This window comes from Podarcis melisellensis (genome assembly GCF_964234715.1).
Source record: "Podarcis melisellensis genome assembly, chromosome: 4".
NCBI lineage: Eukaryota > Metazoa > Chordata > Lepidosauria > Squamata > Lacertidae > Podarcis > Podarcis melisellensis.
In genome coordinates, this window is record NC_138531.1 from 58700631 (window position 1) to 58721835 (window position 21205).

A 21205-nucleotide genomic window follows, 5' to 3' on the forward strand; every position below is an offset into this window, starting at 1 on the left:
TAATGAACAGATGGCTGCCAACTCCTCCAGCCTCAAATAATATTCACTAGGATGCTTCTGACAATTGTTTTCCATTATCATGATTAAAAGTTTATGAAATAGACTGGCTGACTGGCCTCCCATTGAGCAGTGACAGTTACAGCAGTTGGACGTTGCATTGTTCTGTGACCACCGTTTGCAATTATTGTATATTTTTTATCATGTTATTTTCCTATTAGCAATTGCTACCTTAACATTTATTGCTCATGTTTTCTTATGGTCATAACTTTGGGAATAAGAGGTACATAACTGAATAAGAAGTAACTAAATTAAGAGAAGCAGTAGCAAATATTTCACATATGGCATATATTCATTTAATTATTTGAAGTACTTTTATGCTGTTTTTCAGTAGAAAAGGCTGCAGAGCCTCTTACAGATAAATATCAAAAATTACAGTGTCCATCTTCGGGCTTATAATCTACAAGACATAACCCAAGAGGAAAAAGGGATGGGGACGGTGAAGGAAAATAGCATTCACACAGGTAGATTAGAATCCCTAAAGGCATATGCCATAATAAAAGTTGTTTGCTTTTAAAGTGCTACGAGATTCGGTATTTTCAACTGATTATACTGGACTCAGGTATATTCTGCACTTCTGCCTAATGTCTTTGTTAGATTTTTAACTTGCAGAGAGTCAGGGACTGCAACATCTCTCTTCTGACAGGTAGCCTTTTGACCCAGAGGAAGTTATTTTTGCAAATTCCTCCATTCTCTTGCAGACCCCCCTCCCCAAGTCATCTCCCATCCAATTTTAAATGGTCCCCCAATCCTTCGGAGAAGACGGTGAAGGGTTGGAGCGGGCTCCAGAGGGAAGGCTGAAACTGCAACAATCACTCCTCTGGCCTTTATTCTCATAGAAGCTTCCACTGGATCAAATCGCCTTCTGACAGTGGTGGAACACAACATGTAACATTCAATGGGGGTTTGCAAGCTTTACTTTTATGAGAATGGGATTGACTTTTCTTTTGTCACATCTCTGAAATACCACTGGAGAATTCTTATGCGCATAAGGCTATGAACAAGAAAGGTTCAAACTTGTATTATTTGCAGTGGTTTTATTTTGCTTTTGATCTCCAAGGTGCATTTACACATCTCTCTCCCTTTCAAGGTAGCACACCCTACAGTGCACAGGAGCAGGGACTGGTTTTGGCAATGTGAAGCTGACTAAAGTTGATGCTGACGCTGCCCTTGTCTGAAATCACTGCGAGAGGAGAGCAGCTATTATTAAAGGAATTCAAAGGGCACTTGACATAATCGGGTCAGCCAGAGGTGCATAAACAAGAAGCCAAAGAGGACACACCACACAGAAATGTGTCTTTTGGTTATGTACCTGGAAGACACACACTGAGAGGCTTTTATTCACACCTGCTTGCATGACGATTCTCTCTTCTTCTCTTCACCCCCAGCCCTGTTTTATGTTTTATCAGCCAAGCAATTTTATTCATGGCACTCTGACATGCGAAAGGACATTTAAAAAAATGACTACCCAGTTCTTAAGGAAGGAGATGGAGTTAGAAGAGATGCTGTAGGTTGTTCTCAATCCCTTAGAAGGAATTGACTTCTGCTGAGATGATATATTTACTCTGAGGTTTTCTTCACCTTATCGAAATGTTTACAGTACAATGTTTATACTTTATAGATGCTCATTTTGGGTTGTGCAAATACACTATTTTTAATGTACCAGCTTCTTGGAGAGAAACTTAAAATGAGATTGTCCATGAATCAGGCATTGGGCAACTAATAATAATAATAATAATAGCATACAATAATTGATGCCAGGCTACTTTATATTTAAATTGCTTCACAAAGGGAGTGATACTGAAGTGCAGCATTCCCTTGGAAAACTGAACTAGTGGTGTAGTTGCAGTGTTAAGTCAAATACCACCCAAACAACAAATGAGATATACAGGCAAGCATGCACCCTTGCTTAATAAGAGAATACTTAATTTCCAGTTCTTGTCAATGCATAGGGTCAGAGTTATTTATAATAAATTTCATTTTTGGACCCGTGCATTTTTCCTAGTTTAGAATCAATTGCTGTTTAAACTTTAAAGAGTGATTATGTGTTCACTTTTGAAATGAAAGGGCACATAGTTGGCCGCAACACAGTAAGAACAGACTTTCTAGTATCAACTCCTTTAAGGGTTTTGACAGGATCAGGCCACTGGGAACAATCTGTGGGTCAGGCACCAGACAGCACTTAAAACAATTATGGTCCAGGATAGGGTGGGTCAAGTCTACGATATCTAAAACTCCAAGTCAGGGGCACCACTATGTATGTATCACAGCTTTTAGGCAAGGTCAAGTGAAAGTTGAAGGCTTAGACATGAAATCATGGCCAAGATTGTAAACAATTCTGACAATAGCATGAGGAGAGGAATTTAGCAAATTTGAATCAGGTCCTAGTTCACATTCAGGATCATTTATTATTGTCTGTATTCTACAAAATGTGAATGCTGGCAATTACTCTATATCTTACATTTTAAAGTCCTGATTCATGTCTCATTCTGATGAGTTGCACTGACTGTGCATATTTGGAAAGATTAATTTGGGTTTCTACTACAACACCCATTCCATATCTTCATATGCATTTTCATCATTTATCAGGAAACACAGACCCTGGTAAATACGGCTGGTACCCCTGGAATCTTGCACCACTAAGAGATTGGGCTGGCATGTAAATATATATTTTTTGAAGCTCTTCACAGTCTGCTTGGCTCCCCGCACCATCCTGAATAATTTTGTGACCAGTTGAAGAACAGAATGGGAGGGACAGCATCTGTGTGTGTAAATTATAGACACTATCACTGCAAGAAGACAACCCTAGTTGTTATAGCAGACAAAAGTGAGTCCTCCTCTGCAATTAGGCTATCATGCCAATTGTAATGCATTTACCTAAAATGTACTACCTTGATTATTGTTTACTGCATATGTCAAAGTGTGTATTCAGGCAAGTGACTTCTAGCCATTATTTTCATCTTTCTGCTGAAACCATGTCTGTTACGCCAGTGAGCTTCACAACAATATATATATGTTAGCACACAAACATCACTGTGCCACTCACCAACTTGACAGTAAATTAAAACCATGGTTATATCACTTTAGCTTGCATTCTTTCCATACCACAGGTCACCATGCCCCAAGGAGATTGTCTTCCAAAATATTGGCCAACTACACTCACAGGAAGATTCTGTTGAGTCTAGCCAAGAGAGATGAATAAATGATGGCTGGAATATACTAGGTCGATGGAGTGTCTGAAAGATTATTTGACATTACAAGACAAACAAAGCCAACTGTGGGCGCAGTCTGCTTGCTAAGCGTCAACGGGATCTTTTTGCACTAAGTTCAATGGGAGAAGGCTCTGTCATTAATCTTCATGAGTAATGCGTAGGTTTCCAAAACATTCTAATTTCCCACAATCATCCTTTATTTATGCCCAGATAAGTAAATGTTCTTAGGGCAGCTACACCGCTCTGTAGAAGAACTGTCCCAAGTCTATGAACACCATCTTTATTTAATTTAACTGGTTTTCCAAACTTTCCCCTAAGAATTACAAAAAACTCTTAGTTTTGCCTAAAGAAATTCTTAGCAGCACAGTTCTGCCTCTATTCAGAGTAGGCAAAGAAAGCTCAAACTGCAAATAAATATTGTCCTTTATCTTGGAATGGAAGACATCAGCAATAGCCCACATAGTGCTACCCAGCTATTATGGACAGCTCCTATCATTCCTGACCATTGTTCATGTTGGTTAATGACACCAAAACTGGCCACGCCTGGTGTCTTCAGCCCTTCCATCACAATGGAATTAGTTATGTTGCGAGATGGTGAGGAACTGGTATAGGGCCACCCAGTGAATTTCATGGCTATGTGAAGATTTCAAAGCAGCTTTCCACTGTCAAACTTCTAACCAATACACTATGCTAGTTCTTATCCTACATGAGGCAATTTACCAGAGTATGCTTGAATTTTTCAAGCTAACAACTGGCTAATTAACATGCAGATGAAAGACAAGGAAGAAATGAAAACTCTGAAATCTGCTTTGAATAGAGTTATTTGGTTAGTGCCGAATGCTGCAGCATGGTTACGGACAGGAGTGAGGTCTCTGACTCCCAAGCTGCAACATGAAACCTACAGTCACATTTACGCTTTATAGTTAATAGTGCTAGAAAAGCATATTGTAGTTAGCCAATAATATGCACAGTATTAAAAATGTCTCACGCCTTTCTCCTGCCACATTGCGGCACTTGTGAAAATGGATAACATAAGCATCTCATCAGAAGAGTGTTTCCTAGTCCTGACATGCATGTAGTGCTCCTGTGGTCTGGTCATCCTAAGCTGGAATCCAACATGGCCACAATAGCTTTGCTGCAACCAACCTCGTATGGCCTCATGACCATACCTGCTCTAGACCCACTGCTCTAGATGAATCCTTCATTTATGTACCATGCAGGTATATTTCTATCACACTGTTGTAGAAACTACCCTGATCTTCAATTTTTGTATGTTGCTGGTGGCAAAGAGGTAGCTCATGAATAAATAACCTCAACCATTATTATTGTTTAAAAAAAATATGTCTCTCTGTGTTCTGGGTATATGTGGTATATGTTCATGCACATATAGCATCTCTTGCATAAAATTATTAGTTTTTTAATACAAATTAAAAAATACAAATCAAGCGCCAAACTGATCCACCCATTCCTAATATTACCTCTCCCACACTTAACAAATAACATTGCCAGTTACCCACAACTAGCATCTACAAGATGTAATTCAGGTTCATATATTACCACCACCACCCTGCTCACCTCCAAACAAGGAAACAGAAGACAGAAAGACAAAATAAAATAAAAGGGGACGTTGTGGCAGGAGAGATTTCTTAAAATTATTGTTGCTTATCGAAAAACGCTCCCAGCTGCCTATATTTATTTATAATTGACTCGGTTCCTCTTCTCGCTACAGGCATTCCTATGCACGCTTGAGATCCAAAAGATTTGCAATGCTGAAATGACAGGAGAAAACACCGCAGCTTATGAAAAAATGCTATGCAAGGTTCTCATTTATGTTGTCTTTAGATTGCCTTCATATAAAGAGTCTCTAAAGGGACCATGAATAAAATATGGAGAGTAATTAACAGCCACTTTGCATTGACAGGGGCATCCTTTAAATTAAAACCAAGTTTCTGCAGTGCTGGCCCCTCCAAAAAAGACTCGTTGGAAATCTGTTAGTCATCCTTTTCAAATTAAAGACTTGGAACGGTTACTGTAAATGAGCTGGGATTAAATTCTATAGACCTTGACACACTGTTTCAGACATCCCTAGCCTTGCTTCTTGACAGTGACTTTGGCGATGGTAGGGGCCATAGCTCTGGGGCAGGGCAGATCCTTTGCATGCAGAAAGGCCCAAGTTCAAACACTGACATCTGTGTTAAAGGGGTGGTGGTGGCAGCACCAGGCATAAAGAGGACCTTTGGAGAGTCATGGCAGTCATAGCCTGACCTTGGCTGCAACACGGACCAAGTGCTTGGCCTACTGCAGTCTAATCACAATTTTTATTTGACACATAGTGGAACTGCGGTTTCATCTATATGTTTTGGGTACAGGTTTAGGTAGGCAGCTAATGTGCTGCTGTAGGAACAAGGAGTACACCCTTATTGTCAAGGCAACCAAAACCAATACTGTTTTGCATTAGAATGTGCATTTCACTGCAAGGGTCTAGAGGTTGCATTCATTAAAAAAAAAGAATGAATGAAAAATGAAAAGAAGCCCCATTTGTTTCAGTTGCTTTTATAGTGGAAACAAATGGGAATTAAAATGAATGAAATGAAAATGACAGTTTGCTTAATTTCAAGTCATTTGTTTCTAGTTGCATGGCTTTACCTTGGCTAGAGCTTTGTGTTCAGCTCACAAGGAGTTCTTAGGGATGGAGGAAGAGAAAGTGCAATGAAATTGTCAGATATAAATTGGGGCTTATAAAATGGAGGTATGTTGTCCCATCTGTCTGAAATGTGGAGGTCTGATGCGGGAATAGCTTCAAATTTCATGACATTTGGATGGAAAACACCAAAGTTCTAGGCAACATCAGACTGGCTGGGTCTCCTGTTGAAATAAATAGGAGATAAAATGAATGAAAAACAAAAACAAATGAACTAATAACCCATGAAAAACAAAAACAACATGAATGCAGTTCAGGCAAATGGAAAATGAAATAACTTTTTTTAAAAAATGAAATCAAGTAGAAATAAAATAATAAAATAATATTAAATAATTCTATTTCCTTGTCCACCCTTACAAAAGACTGCTGAGCCAGTTGCCTCCTAAAGGAACTTGCCCCCAACTCCCCCTAAGAAAGACAGCAAATAGGACCAAACTAGGTATTCACTTAGTTCTTTGGAACCTATATTTGAGACTTTTCCTAGTCATGATGTTTTTAGGAAGACGGAAGTTTGTCCTGATGCAAGAAGATGAGTGACTGTCCCTCATCTTTAAATCATCAAGTAAAAGCCATGGCAGCTCTCGACAGCCCTCATTCCCACTAGCTTAGCACAAATAGCCATGGAAGAACCAAGGAAATGCATGTCAAGAAAGAAAATAGAAGGAAAGCACTATTTCAAAGGTTTAAATTCTGACAGATACGTATGTTCTTTTGGCAAAGGGACTACAGTGTATGTGTTTTCAAAAGAGCTGAATATGCAGCTCAGCTTTTTCTAAATATATAAATGCAGATAGGGGCAGTAGAATCCATGAGGTTCAGTGTCATCTTCCCTTGATGAAACGCCTTTAGGAACCCAGCCAAGATCCATGATGCATGACATATTACCCTAGCAGTATGTCAACAAGGCCTTCAAAATGCAAAGTACATCTGGGAAGTTATAGTTGTTTGAAAGAAGCTGGTAAGCTAAAAGGGGTTATGGACAATATCTTTTGTGTCATGAAGGCAAAGCAGAGCTTCTTTGTTTGACTTTCCAAATCTTATATGGGAGCAGAATAGTATGTTTGTCATATGTTTATATAAACATAGGAGCTTTATGTAAACTCTAAGACAGAAATGGCATTGTATTCCACACAGTTTTACCTACTGTGAAATGCATTACAGACTGTACTTTAGCATCAATTGGCAAACTCTCAGTCAAGAGACATGGTTAGGTTCATGTAATTTATAAGGGCCTTATGGAGCTGAGCTCTTTGCGTAGTGCCTTCTTGCAAACCATCAATAATTCTATATCTCAGGCTTATTTTTCTAAAATTGCCAGATTTTAGGAAAATAAGTCCAAGATATGTTATGCTAAGTTTGTGTAAACAGAGGGATTGCTGACCACAAAGTGCTGCTGTGCCACTTTCGAATTCTGGGATTTGATTTTAGTGTTGGGGCTTCTAGAGAACAAAAACCCCATTTGGAAAGTTCTCTGAACCAAGTCTATGAACCTAAGTGACCAGAAAGGGCTGCATCTCAGCAATAGTAAGTACACTGATCCCTCATACAAAACAACAATTTCCATTGGCTCAGTATTGTGTACATACCACCTTAGTTGTCCCATTAGCTGCCAACAATGAAAAGGCACTGAGTAAGCAAAGTGGCTTCAGGGCCTGATTCGGATGAGAAGGGTGTTCATTAAAGGCTGTCATCAATGCATCGATGGTACCAGACTTTGAATCCATGCCCAATTTTGAGCATTTTTACAATTTGCATCATGTACACATTGAAATGACTGGCATTATGTTTACAGGGAATGATCACTTTGCATGCAACCAATGTACACACAACCGCTTTTGCGTGTGCTACTTTTTGCCCCTGAATGGGATGGGGCCAGAATGGACTTATGCATGACCACTGACATGTGCAATGACCCCGAATGCAACCTCTGCACAAATGGGGAGCTGCCTGTACATGGGAATAATGTGCATCATATACACACTGCAATGATGTGGGGCTAGAACAAGATTTTCCCTATGATGGGTTTGTCCCCCCCCCCCTACTTTTGGACAAAGGTTCTGTGCCTTTTGTCTTTGTATGACATGGGTGGGCAAACTAAGGTCTGGAGGCCAGATCCGGCTCAATTGCCTTAGAAATCTGGCCTGCGGACAGTCCGGAATCAGCGTGTTCTTACATGAGTAGAATGTGTCCTTTTATTTAAAATACATCTCTGGCTTATTTGTGGGGCTTGCCTGGTGTTTTTACATGAGTAGAATGTGTGCTTTTATTTAAAATGTATCTCTGGGTTATTTGTGGGGCATAGGAATTCGTTCATCCCCATCCCAAAAAAATATAGTCCTGCCCCCCACAAGGTCTGAGGGACAGTGGACCGGCCTCCTGCTGAAAACGTTGCTGACCCCTGTTGTACGACCTGGAGAAATCCATCTCCTTTAGCTTTTTCAGGCATGAAGATGCGGTAATGGCTTGTCCTTGTCAGGCATATATACAACAGAGATAGTTCCCGAAGCACCAGCTAATCCCATAGTAACAAACACCTCATTGTCACTGGCAACAAAAGCTTTTGCAAGAACTAATAATAGAGCAGGATATAGTTTTGCCCAGCCATCTCTAGGTGCAGATCATCCACCATGGCCGTGATTGGGTTGACACAGGTTTAGGCTCCCTGCTGCTCTTCACAGGCTATAGTAGAGTAAATCTGACTGAAGCTAGAAGGGTCAGTTCTAGCTGAACTGTGACAAGGCAGGGACAGAGCCAAGCCAAGAGAGGCAGAAGCAGGGGTGGGCTCAGAGAACTGAGTCTGCTTGCCTTTTCACCCTGACTCCTTCTCTTGCCTGTGTAGGATTCTGAGAGGAACATGTGGAGCTTTTATTTATTATTTATTTGATTGATGTTGAGAATGTTTACTCAGGGCACCATACAAAGGGTGATTTAAAATAATTATAAAACCAAGTAAGCCACACAAGGAAGCAAAGCAGCTAGAATTTCATTGTAAGGTCAGAATTAAGTGAGTCAATCTAAATGACAGATGGAAAACTAGATCCAGCCAGCAGGACGGATGTTGAACTAACCCACCTCCACTTTGACAACTGGACAGGCCCTCCCAGCTGCCATTCTGCCAATCACCTGATGACACCATGACACCAGGAGATAGTGCTTGTATTTCAAAGGAAAGAATAAGGAGCACACATTAAATGTGCCGTCAAGTGATCATTTTTCCCCCTTTTGCAGGCACCACTTAAACTGAAGCTGCCTCTGCAAAGGAAGAACATTTGAATTCAAGGCAGGGAATGTAAGGGAAGAATCAGGAGTGCACTCAGAATGCCCTCCCAATTCTTCCTTTACAGCCAAAAGTTGATGCCAAATCAAAAGGTGTCCATTTTTGCTGCAAAGGTTTGCGTTCGAAGTTTACTTTCCACTCTTCATCTTTTAGCCACAGCTTGAACTTGTCTATGCCTGATGTGATATATAATGTCAGGCCCAGGAAAAATAGGCATGGTTTGTCCAAATCAGTGGTTCTCACTGATCAAAGTAACCTTCAGCTGGTGCTAGATAGGACATGAGCTCCAGACCAGGGCACCATGACTGACAAGGCACTCTCTGCAAACACCACCCACATCATCTCTGACAGGAAGGAGACTCAGAGAAAGGCCTATTACATCAGAAAAAGACACCTATATACAGTTGTCATTCACTCCTCTAAGACACAAAAAGTGTCAGTCCTAAAACATTTTTAGGCTGATCACCAATTTAACCAAAGCACTACAAAAGTTAGTATTGCAAGCTGCAGCTATTAAATACTAATTTAAGAACAGTATTTATGATGAAAACAAGACTCTCCCCACCCCCTAGGATTTCATAGTTATTTGATGCAATGTCGCTGCAGTAGCTGGAGGTTGCTGACTGCTAGGACAGAATGGTTAAGTCCTCCTGATTACAGGTTTTTTATGTTATTACCAACCACTCAGTCTTGTATTTGAGAGCCAAATTCATCTTGGATGTAACCTAGTTTGAAATGAATGAAAGCTCCTGGCCCATTAAGTTTAGCCTGTGATAAAGTCAAGGGCAAAAGGATATTCTTATGCAAAGTAGCATCAATGCAGATATGCCACTAATCGCTGTGGATTAGGAGGAGGATATCCATGTCCTCATAACACCTTCATGCTGATCTTTCTCTCTTTCTCATTTTTCTCAACACAAGTATAAGGATTTATTCCTTCCCCAGAGAAGACACAGTGCTATCTGTTAATGAAGCAACAGAGCATCATTAAAGGTGCAAATCTCTTATTATTTTGGAGATGGTGATTTGATAAAAGTGTTGTTATGCACAATGTCATATTGAAGGTGTTCATTTTGCTTCTTCACACCCTATCAAAACCTATTAGCAAATTGGCTTCCAATGCTGGGTACAGCAAGATCAGCCTAGCCATGCCAAAAGCTGATAATTCAAACTGAATTTAGGCACACACCTGATAGTTTGATCATGAAATCAGTAGCCCCCTTCATAGGTTAATTGCATGGCGGCAACTCCACATGATTAAGAGGAAGCAGGGCTGTGCCTTTGGGGTCATTCCTGATGTCCCAAATCTTCCTGGCCCTGACCCAAACATCCACACACTGAGAAAAGACAGTGTAGAAACATGTTCTGGAATGCTGCATGATCAGGGCTGCAGAATACACAAAGGCAGCTTCTGTGGTGCCACTTTAAGACTGATTCAGTAGGAAGATTCAGTAGGAAGAATATAAGACAGAGGCCAAATTCATATGGGAGATTCTGGGTGGCTTCAAAAAGACTGCCACTGGAGCTAGACTCATATGAACATACACAATTGCAAGCTGGAAGTCAATTTCATTGGGCAAAGTGCGGCTGAAGTAAACATGCATAGGAGCAAGCTGTTCAGATCTCTGATTTGTAAAAATTGAAGTGCCAAGCACAGAGGAGGCACAGAACAAAAAAGCACTTTGGATTCAAAGTACTAAATAGACTAATAATAAAGACAGCACCTTGGTATATTTTTAATCCTTACGCCTCATGGTATGTGTAGCTGTGATGGGACACAAAGCAACTGCACTGTCAATACTTCAGTAGCCTGTTAAAGGCAAATGTGGCAAATCATTCCTGCTAAGCTGCCTGACAGCTGCAATCCCATTATGAGACTATTGCTACATATCATGTGCGCAGGTTTGCTTGGACGTAGATGCCTTGATGTTTATTGAGATACCATAAGCATAGTGCTGAAAGGTATACAAATGTCTCCTTCAGTCTTTATTCCTGGAAAATACAACCCCTTTGTGCAATGGCCACTTTGTTAAAACACTAATGGGGTCTGTTGCCAGGCTAGTAGCACTCTTTGAACTCATTGCTCTAGTATAACATACAGAGTTGACATATAAGATGGAGGAAATGCAAAATACAACTTTGCCATGTTGACTGCTGGTTTACTGGTGGATTGGCCAATTACCAGCTCTTTCACCTTACTTCCATGAATATTTACAACCAGAAAAGCAACAGACAGATCACCTTGCATGCTCTGCAATTCCATTCCAAACCAAAATCTGTTTGATATCAACTTACCTGCTATTAAGAAGAGATATATTACTCTGAAACTCAAGTGAAATGTCACAGTTCAATGATTAACTGATAATATATATTGAATTCAGTTAACTTATACTGAATTCGGTTGCTGGGTGTATGCTTAAGCATATTTAAACAGAGCTTATGTGAAATAGCTCTGTCTTTATGCAATTATAAATGGAGATGCAGAAGTAGATTATGATTTTATTGCATTTTCTCACTTAATCATAATGTTCTGAGTTAAGGTACATTGCAACTGGGAATGCAACTACTGGGTAAAAACTAGGTTATGTTTCTCTTCCATATGTGAGAATATGCATAAAAGATAATCATTTTGCTAAATGGATGTAAATTAAGAGCAGTATAGATTACAGTTACTGTAAAAATAGGTTAAGATATTTCTACCACACTCTTGCTTCTAAATAAGCATACAATTTACAGTCATACCTTGTGTTACGTTTGCTTTCAGGTTACGAATGTGGCAAACCCGGAAGTGTTTACTTCCGGGTTCGCCCCGCACAAATGCTCAGAAACGATTTGCACGCTTTGCGCATGCGCAGAAGCACTCTATCATGCTTCGCGCACGTGCAGTAGTGGCACTCTACTTACAGACTTTTCGGGGTGCAAATGGCACCCCAAAATGGATCACATTTGTAAGTAGAGGTACCACTGTAGTTATTAAATTAAAGGCTGACTACATGTTACAGACCAACATGCTGAGCCAAGTCCAAACTAAAATGTTTTAAATACACAAGCCTCTTTCCTTTCCCTTTTTTTCTTCCTCAGCCCTGCTTTCCATCTTTCTGGCTCTACCAAAGCACATTAATTCATTTCATCCTTGGGTTTTACCTGCTGGCTGTGCCACCTATCTTTTGTGGATGTTTACAATAGCATCAGGAAAGTTGTAGCCATTTGATGAGATAACTTGGTCCTGTGTAGATTTCACTGACAGATGCATTCATGGGAACATTCAAGGTTCCTTAACGTAAAACTGAGATTTATGTCGAGAGGCAGAAACATTTTGAAATTGCTCTTGCATACGCTCACACTTTCTCAGCTGGGAAAGGATTTTCAGGCTCCTAACATGCCAGAGACAGGTGGATATCCAATATAGCCTCATGCTGCAGCATCTGCTAATGGTTACAGATTACATTTAAAACAGCTATGCATCTGATAAGTACACTAAGTGTTGACAGGTATTCAGCTAAAGCAGACTGTACAATAATATGAAAAAGCAACACATTACACCCATGTTTTAATCTAAGATGCCACTTTAGAAAGGTTAAACATTATTAACAGATACAGACCTCATTTCACAGAATGCATTTTAAGGACAAGAGATCTAAGGGCCTGGTACACTGATCCACATCCATTCACTTGCAAAACAGTCACAATTAGAATGGCTCTGTTATTTAAACATATGAAAGTTTCCAAGCAGGTCTAGAAACATATGTAATTTGTTTCCCAATGTTTCAGTTATTTCCTTTCACATAGAACACCAGCAGAATAACTACTGTTTGTGGCAAGGCATGGGGTTCCAACTTTGCATAACCATTGCAATCATATGTTCCCCAGATTCATCTGCCAGTCATCAGTAAGAGTGGAACAAAATTCTACTACCACTGGAGTTTGGGCTGGTACTGTATATTCCAGCGAGCGTAAATGAATTTCCAGAACATAGTTAAAATTGCCTGTTTGGCAGCAAGTTCTGGACCTAGCCTAGAAATAAACAGAAGCCCCCTGTGAAGGAAAAGAGGATTTTGCTTCCAAATTCCTGCCTTGAAGGACCTGGGGGCATGCCAGGTGAGGACTAGGGCAGTGCAGGCAATGCTTTCTTCTGGGGGTACTCAACGGTACAGAGTACTAGCACTTACCCCCCAAATGTTCAAAGCATGGCACTTACTGCAGCAACTTCATGGTGAGTATCAGCAGACACAGAGAGAGAGAGAGAGAGGGGGGGAGGGAGGGAGGGAGGGAGGGAGGGAGGGAGGGAGGGAGGGAGGCAGAAGCACTGGGTGAGTTACGTATGACTAGACACTCTAACCCAACCTTCATGTGTTCCAAGGCCAACAATGAAACAGTTGCTGCAGTTTTTATCAACACATCTTAACAGTATCTAAGGGCTTCACTGTGGAAGAGGTTGTGGAAATAATCTGCATTACATTCCTGAAGTGAACACTCCAACAATCTGCTGTAGTAGTGATGTCTTTTACAGCCTCTCTTCCCCCCCCAACCCCCCCCCCCAAAATAAAAGCATACTGGATGGCTTCGAGTATATGCAAAGGGTCTCAGTTTTGCTGAGTTCTGCCAATTTGTGTACACCCACAGTAAACTGTAGAAGCAATCCTGTCTTCTGCAGTTCACACAGGTTTGGGTAGAATGGAACATTCCATTCTCTGTCAAAATGTCACAGAGTGGAACAGACTATTCTGTTCTCCCCTCATTCTCTAGGGGCAGGTCACATTTACAGGGTAGAATCTGCAGATGGGAAAGTAATGTGTTTAATTCTTAGGTTACCATTTTTTTTTTCAAATAATCCGGCGAGACTTTTTTTTTTGAAAAGGGAAAAAAAAGCTTATTAAAAAAGTTTGGGTTTTTGTTTTTTTAAGAAGTGATATCTTCTCTTCTGTAGTCTCCTCTGTCACGCAGCCTTCCTCTGAGCCCCGACTTGCTCTCTTGGAGCACTAGCTGCCGTGGAGTAGGCTCGGCTCAGGCCTGGGCTCGGCCAGGTGTCCTTGCCCTCCCTGTGCACAGGATTGTTGTGGGGGTTAAATGAGGATGAGGGAGAACCATGTATGCCACCTTGTGCTCACTGGAGAGAAAAACGTGGGATAAAAAGTGGGATAAATAAAGTGTATATTGGTAGTTGTACCACTTCCACCCCACTTTCAGAATCCTATATCAGAACACAGTGAGGCAGCCCTTTCCTGATGTGAAGGCTACAAATGCCTTGCATCAAATTTCCACCAGACATCTTAGTTTACTGGTACATGATGAAAAATGATAATGCTATATTTATAATCTCTGTGGTTTCTGCAAAATACAATTTCATTCCTGAGGACACATTTTTCACAGAAGGATTCTGCCATTATCAGCTTCTCATATATTGCAGGAACTTACTTTCCAGTTCAATTCTCCTTCATGCTTTCGAATGGGGGGGGGTTTAAGGCTGTAATATAGAGATACATGAGATGAGGCTTCCCAGGGCAGCCCACAGAGCAGGTTAGAGAACAATTTTTCTGATGAGGACTGTGTTCGTTCAAGGGTAAGTTGTTGGGGTCCACATGTTGGCAATGTGAAGGGCCACTGGTGGGTGCAGCCAACCCCGTTTGTCTTGTTCTCTTTCTGTCAGTCCATTCTCTCTCTCTCTCTCTCTCTCTCTCTCTCTCTCTCTCTCTCTCTCTCTCTCTCCTTCCTTCTCTTCTGTCTCCATCACTGATCACCAGACTGCTAGGGCAGGAACAGGTCACTCTGACCTGCTCATCTGCAGTGGTGGCACCAGGAAAAAAAAATCTGGGTGGGCACTGAAGGATCAAAGCATATTTCGGGGTGGGTGGGTGGGTTAGTTCTCTGAAATAAAGCCAATACTATATGTAAGGATCCCAGCAATGGAAGTACAAGTGGGGTGGGAATCTCCTTGTTTGGGCTGGTGTTTGCCCCTTCCCAACCTCTGGCAGAGAGCTTTTGAAATTAGATTGAAGACCACACAAAATTAGCCAGAAGACCACATGCAGCCTTAGAGTGCAGAATGTAGATGCCATCATGCTTAGGATAATATTTTATTCTCGGTTTTAAATGCACATTTTATATTTGACTTCCTTTAGTAATGTTTTATTTTGAAATGTTTAAGATAAATATTTTTTGTTAACTTTGCTATGTTAAATGTGCATTCTGTAGCTGACCTGTTTGCAATGTTTTATTATGAAATCTTTAAAATAATATTTTAGTTTCCTGTTAAATATATTGCTTTGAATGTTTACATCATATTTGACTTTCTTCAGCAATGTTTTATTACAGATTCATAGAATCATAGAATTGTAGACCTGGAAAGGGCCCAAAGGTCATCTAGTCCAACCCCCTGCAGTGCAGGAATCTCAACTAAAGCATCCATGACAAAGGGCCATCCAACCTCTGCTTAGAGTCCATAACTTCCTGAAGGAGTCCGTTCCCAAGGTCCCAAGATCCCAAGGATGTTGAAGGTCTCTGAAAAGGTTAGAAGTTCAGTGCTTCATTGCTCCAATGGGGGAGACTACTAAACTCATCACCACAATGGGGAAGACAAAAGCCATTTTGCTGCAGCAAGCCCAACAGGCGGCGCTCTACAGAAATATGGGACAATTTCCCTAGAAGAGCAAGCAAAAATGGTAGAATCTCTTGCATTGAATGGGGCTGCACTGTTGTGCCACAGTCACTATATTTGGCCCTGAAGAATCATGATTTCCTATTCGTTGAGAGCCAGAGGATGCTTATGCATGTGATAAATCTCACTATATTCAATGGGCCTTATTCGCTAGTAAGCAAGTCTAGGATTGCAGACTTAAACCTTCATATTATCTTTGCTGTGACCCTATTTTAGCTTAACAGAAAAGGTTTTCCTAATTTGACTATTAATCTTGGTGCCAGACTGATGTATTCTTTCTCTCGAGTCCTTTAATTTAGCCACAACAAAATGCACATGTAGGATATTCACTTATGTGTCAGAAGTAATATATATTAATTGCTGCGGTTGTTTGCTTTAAGGCACAGAATTTGTAAAACTCTTACTGGCTGCTCATCTTGGTTGTCTAATATCTTTGAGAAGAGTGACCCTGCATCCCTTTAAAGTCACAGAGAATTGTGGTTAAAGGTCACGGGAGATTTAGGATGTCACTATGTGTATGCTGGTTAACCATGCTCCAGCTCTGTATAAACAGCTTATTGTTTAAGCTCCCTGTCCCTAGCCTTATTTCTAGCACAGCAGAGTCATATAAGGGCATACAATTGTTGCACCAATTACTCATTGTCCTTAGATAATTCTGGTGGCGCTTCCTCATGCCATCTTGTGTGCAGTTGCTAAACTACACCTTGGGCTATTTGCTTTCACATCCAGTCCCAAGGGGACTGATTCATGCGGATGCAGATTCACAGGGGGTGGGGATGATAATTTTTTAAACCAAGCATAAGCCCATGTGGATGAACAGCGAAGAGATGGTATGTCCTTTCTCTCTCAATTTGCTTGATTGGTTTGTAGCTTATTTGAAGCCAACTGCAATAACGCATCTTGTCTTGGACAAGACTGGCTGATTAGCTTCTGGATGTGATAACTGGATAATTCCTTGGGCATTTCCTTCCCCTTAGAAAATTCAGTTTAGAATGATGGGTTCCTCTGAGTTGTCTGGTAAAGAAAGCCCGTCATTCTTTGGCTTTGATGGAACTCTTATCAGCAGGTGACAAAGGCACTACTCATCAAAGCTCCTTGTCAAATCTGTTCTTCAAAATCACTTGTCAGTCTTTCCAGCCTTTTCCAAGCTATCCAAGGGTTGGCTGACTTCCTATTCATACTGAAGGTCCTCTGACCTATCTTGAAGTTTGTCTACTTCTTGGCAATCTTCTCTGCAAATATCAGCTCTCTCTCTTTCTCTCTTGCCCGTCTCTCTGTCCCTTGATTCAAGGCTTGTTGATAAAAATATTGTTGAAGCAAAATATCTCTTGCCATATGATTCTAACCATCTCGTAGTCCTTGAACTCTTCTTACACTTTATACAGCAGCAGAAATGTACAAAACTTTATTTATTGATATGTTTCCTTTGGGGGCATAGCCCACCCAAGATGGTTCATGGTATCTTAAAAACACAATAAATCCTCTGAACTAAAATAACCAGAACTAACAATGGCAGCAACATTAACAATTATTTAAAAGGCCAGTTACATAAGGTGCGTAAAACTCTAGGATGTGTAAAACTCAGCAAACAGCAAGGAGCCATTTTATTTGCACTGTGCGTGCTGCAGTAGTTCTTGTGCAGTGGGAACCCATGTGGGAAAGTTGAAATAATCCTACTAAAAGAATATTCAATATCCTTTGTCTTAAGTCACACTATAAGGTAAAGGTACCCCTGCCCGTACGGGCCAGTCTTGACAGACTCTAGGGTTGTACGCTCATCTCACTCTATAGGCCGGGAGCCAGCGCTGTCCACAGACACTTCTTTTTTTTTTTTATAAAAATTTTTATTAAGATTTTTTACAGATACATATTTAACAAACAGAATAGGTTTCATAACATCCTTTCATTCTATTGCGGACTCCCTCACGTCTCCCGCTTCCACTTTCATCATTAAAAACGAATTTTTCCAAGCAAATTATCATCTTGTTTATGCTCTTAAGTGCAATATTTAGGTTAAACTCAAATAAAAAATTATAATTTAATGGTAGACAGTTATTTCTACTCTGGCTTCCTTGTTAGGATTCAACCAAATTACAGTACTTTTGTAAATAAATCTTAAATTTCTTCCAGTCTTCTTCGACCCTCTCCTCTCCCAGGTCGCGGATTCTGCCAGTCATCTCCGCCAGTTGCATATAGTCCATCAGCTGCATCTGCCATTCTTCCAGTGTGGGTAGATCTTGGGTTTTCCAGCTCTTAGCAATAAGTATCCTTGCCGCCGTTGTAGCGTACATAAAAAATGTTCTGTCCTTCTTTAACACGTTCTGGCCGACCATGCCCAGAAGGAAGGCCTCTGGTTTCTTGGTGAAGGTATACTTAAATACCTTTTTTAACTCATTGTATATCATTTCCCCAAAGGCCTTCACTTTAGGGCAGGTCCACCAGAGGTGAAAAAATGTTCCTTCATTTTCCTTACATTTCCAACATTTGTTATCAGACGAATGGTATATTTTAGCCAATTTCACTGGGGTCATGTACCATCTATATATCATTTTCATTACATTTTCCTTCAGAGCATTACATGCTGTGAAGTTCAGCCCGGTGGTCCATAACCTTTCCCAGTCCTCAAACATAATGTTGTGCCCAATATCCTGGGCCCACTTTATCATAGCCGATTTAACCAATTCGTCTTGTGTGTTCCATTTCAGCAGCAAGTTATACATTTTTGAAAGTACCTTGGTCTTAGGTTCTAGCAGTTCTGTCTCCAGTTTCGATTTCTCCACCTGGAATCCTAACTTTTTATCAATCTTAAACACTTCCTTAATCTGAGCATAGTGTAACCAGTCTCGCACTTTATCTTTCATTTTCTCTAAACTCTGCAGTTTCCAATTGTCTCCATCCCTTTCTAGTATTTCCCAATATTTTGGCCAGTTGGCCTCCATATTGGGTCTTTTTCGGGCCTTAGCCTCCAAAGGTGACAGCCACCTCGGTGTTTTGTTTTCTAATAAGTCTTTGTATCTTGTCCAGACATTAAATATTGCTTTTCTGACAATATGGTTCTTAAAGACCTTGTTGATCTTAACCTTGTCGTACCATAAATATGCATGCCATCCAAATGCATTGTTGAAACCTTCCAAATCCAGCACATCCGTGTCCTCCAGAAGTAGCCAGTCTTTTAGCCAGCAGAAAGCTGCGGCTTCATAGTACAACTTTAAGTCTGGCAGGGCAAAGCCCCCTCTTTCTTTTGCGTCCGTTAATATCTTAAACTTAATTCTGGGCTTTTTGCCCTGCCAGACAAATTTGGAGATATCTTTCTGCCACTTCCGGAAGCACTCCGTTTTATCTACAATCTGCAATGTCTGAAACAAAAATAACATTTTTGGCAATACATTCATCTTAATAGCAGCTATTCGACCTAACAATGAAAGTTTCAATTTTGACCAGCTATCCAAGTCTCTCTTAATTTCAGACCAACATTTTTCATAATTATCTTTAAACAGACTCAAATTCTTTGCTGTTATGTTTACCCCTAGGTATTTAACTTTCTTAACCACAGTTAACTCTGTCTCTCTCTGAAACCGTTCCGACTCAATATCTGTCAAGTTTTTTCCCAACACCTTGGTTTTTTGCTTATTTAATTTAAATCCCGCCACCCGACCAAAATCTTGGATTAGTTGTAGTACTCTTTTCGTACTAGATTCTGGCTCCTGTAATGTCAGAACTAAGTCATCTGCAAACGCTTTAAGTTTGTATTGTTTCGCTCCGACCTGTATCCCTTCCACCAACCTGTCCCCTCTAATCATGTTCAAGAGCACCTCCAGGACCGAGATAAATAATAACGGGGAAATCGGGCAGCCTTGTCGTGTTCCTTTTTCAATTTTAAACTCTTCTGTAACCACATTGTTAACTATCAGTTTAGCCTTTTGTTCTGAATATATTGCATCAATCCCATTCTCAAACCCCCGGCCCACTCCCATTTCTTTTAAATTCCCTTTCATAAACTTCCAATATATGTTATCAAAGGCCTTCTCCGCGTCTATAAAAATTAAAACAGCTTTAGTATTTATGTCTGTTTGTAAAAGCTCCAATATATCTATAATGTTCCTTGTATTAGCAGACATATGTCTACCTGGGAGAAAGCCTGCCTGGTCTTTATGGATTACTTTGTTTAAAACCCTCTTGAATCTACTTGCCAAAACGTCTGCAAATATTTTGTAATCCACATTTAAAAGGGAGATGGGACGGTAGTTCTTAAGCTGTGTCTTTTCAGTTTCCGATTTTGGTATCAATGTGATGAAAGCTTCTTTCCACGATTCTGGCGCCTTCTTCCCCTCTAAAATTTCATTGCTGACCTCCATCAGTGGTTGTATCAAATAGTCTTTCAATGACTTATAGTACTTGGAGGTCAGCCCATCTGGTCCTGGTGATTTGCCCTGTTTCATGTTTTGGATGGCCTGCTCAATCTCTTGTCGTGTTATTTTGCCATTCAGAATTGATCTATTTTCTTCTGACAACTTTGCCAGTCCATTTGTCTTTAAAAATTGTTTAATCGCTGCTTCATCTTGTGGCCCTTGAGTGTATAATTTTTTGAAATATCTCTGGAAACACTTTCTAATCTCTCCGGGGTTCTGGATACATCTTCCTTCAATCTCTAAGTTTGTCACTGTGTTTAACTTTTGTCTCCTCTTCAACTGCCAAGCTAGCAGTTTTCCACATTTATTAGCCGACTCAAAAGTTTTTTGTTTCATTAGTTTGATTTTCCATTCTATTTCCTGATTTATCAGTTTACAATATTGTGCTTGGTAAAGTTTGATTTCTCTCAGAATCGGCTGGGACTTCGGATTAAGTCTTAACTTCTTCTCCAACTCCTTGATTTTTTCCAAAATTTTATCTTTCCTTTCGTTTTGTTTCCTTTTCTTTACTGTGTTCTGTTGTATCAGGAACCCCCTCATCACGGCCTTACTTGCGTCCCAGATAGTTCTTTTTTCCACTGTGGTGTTCATATTGATCTCAAAATAATCCTTTAGGGCTTTTTGGGCCTTCTTAGTAATCTCCTGATCTCTAAACAGGCCATCATTCATCTTCCATCTGAAGGAACCGGTTGGAATCAATGTCATGTCCATTCTCAGTGCGTTATGGTCGGAGCATGTCTTTGGGCAGATTTCCACCTTTCTGATCTTAGGTGCCAGACCTCTAGTTATCCATATCTGGTCGATTCTTGTCCAAGTCAGTTGGGCTTCAGAGAAAAATGTTCCTTCCCTTCCCAAGGGGTTTCTCACTCTCCAAATGTCAATCCAGTCCATATT

At 40.4% G+C, this 21205-nt stretch overlaps 1 long non-coding RNA gene across 2 annotated transcripts in view; it reads right to left on the minus strand.

The window, feature by feature from the left end:
- Nucleotides 1–4847: 4847 nt before the first annotated feature.
- Nucleotides 4848–21205, minus strand: part of LOC309368663 — a 57774-nt gene continuing 41416 nt past the window's right edge. The window contains exons 1-3 of one of the 2 annotated variants that reach the window (XR_014167847.1): nucleotides 13802–13857; nucleotides 5916–6134; nucleotides 4848–5038 (exon numbers count right to left, since the gene is read on the minus strand). This is a non-coding gene — a long non-coding RNA (uncharacterized lncRNA). Of the gene's footprint in view, nucleotides 5039–5906; nucleotides 6135–13801; nucleotides 13858–21205 lie in introns of those variants that run through there. The other variant, XR_014167848.1, reaches the window with a different exon arrangement.